Genomic DNA, 1,527 nt, shown 5'->3' with positions numbered 1-1,527 from the left:
ATGTCTATTTTTGTACCAGTACCATGCTGTCTTGGTTACTATAACCTTGTAGTAAAGTTTGAAGCCTGGGAGTGTGAAGCCTCTGGATTTGTTCTTTTTGCTGAGGATTGCTTTAGGTATTCAGGCTCTTTTTGGTTTCTACATGAATTATAGTATTGTCTTTCTAGGTCTGTGAAAAATGAAGCTTGTAGTTTGATAGGGATTTCATTGAATCTGTAGATTGCCTTGGGTAGAATAAACATCTTGATGATATTGATTCTTCCAATATAAGCATGGGATATTCTTCCTTTGTTTGTGTTGTCTTTGATTTCTTTGAACAGCGTTTTGTAGTTCTCATTGTAAGATTATTTTACCTCTTTTGTTAGATGAATACTGAGGTTTTGTTTGATTGTTTGTTTGTTTGTTTTTGGTAGCTATTGTGAACAGGATTGTGCTTTTAATGTGGTTCTCACCCTGTTTGTTGTTGGTGAATAGAAATGAAATTGGTTTTGTACATCGATTTTGTATCAGTGTGAGGAGGTTTTTGACAGGCTCTCTAGTGTTTTCTAGGTATAAAATCATATTATCTGTGAAAAGGGATAATTGAATTTTCTCATTTACTATCTGAATACCTCTCATTTCCCCCTGCCTGATTGATCTGGAAAGGACTTCCAGTACTATGTTAAACAGGAGGGGTGAGGATAGGCATTCTTGTCTTGTTCCAGTCCTTAGGAGAAATGTTTCCAGTTTCTGCCCATTAAGTACGATGTTGGCTTCATGTTTGTCATCGATGGCTCTTACTATTTTGAGAAATGTTCCTTTGATGCCTAGGTATTTCATGATTTTTATCAAGAAGGGATGTTGCATTTTACTGAATGCTCTTTCTGAGTCCATTGAGATACTCATGTCGTTCTTGGTTTTACACTTGTTTATGTGATGGATTACATTTATTGGTTTGCATATGTTGAACCAGTTTTGCATTCCAGGAATAAGGCCCACCTGGTCATGACGGATAACCTCAGTAATGTGCCGTTGGATATCATTTGCTAGAATCTTGTTGAGAATTTTTGCATCCATGTTTATCAGGGAAATTGGCCTGAAGTTTTTTTCTTTGTTGGCTCTTTGTCATTTTGGGGTATCAGGATGATATTGGTTTCATAGGATGAGCTAGGGAGAATTCCTTTCTTCTCAATTGTTTGGAATACTTTTGATATGATTGGTATCAGCTTTTCTTTGTAGATCTTATAAAATTCAGCTGAGAAATCATCTGGTCCAGGGCTTTTTTGAGCAGGGAGTTTTTTTTACTAGTGAGTCTATTTCTTGGCTTGTTATTGGTCTGCTTAGGGTTTCAACTTCTTCCTGTTTCAATCTTGGGAGGTTATGTTGTGTCAGGAATTTTTCCTTTTTTTCCCTAGATTTTCTGGCTTTCTTGCATACAGATATTCATGATAATCTTTTCTAATTTTAGGGTCGGATTAACATTGCCTTTTTGTTTCTAATTGTGTTTATTTGAATATTCTGTTAATCTGGTCTTGGGTCTGTCAATAT

Source organism: Carlito syrichta, unplaced genomic scaffold, assembly GCF_000164805.1.
Source record: "Carlito syrichta isolate Samal-C Ts95f unplaced genomic scaffold, Tarsius_syrichta-2.0.1 Scaffold305780, whole genome shotgun sequence".
Classification (NCBI taxonomy): domain Eukaryota; kingdom Metazoa; phylum Chordata; class Mammalia; order Primates; family Tarsiidae; genus Carlito; species Carlito syrichta.
This window is presented reverse-complemented; position numbering follows the sequence as displayed.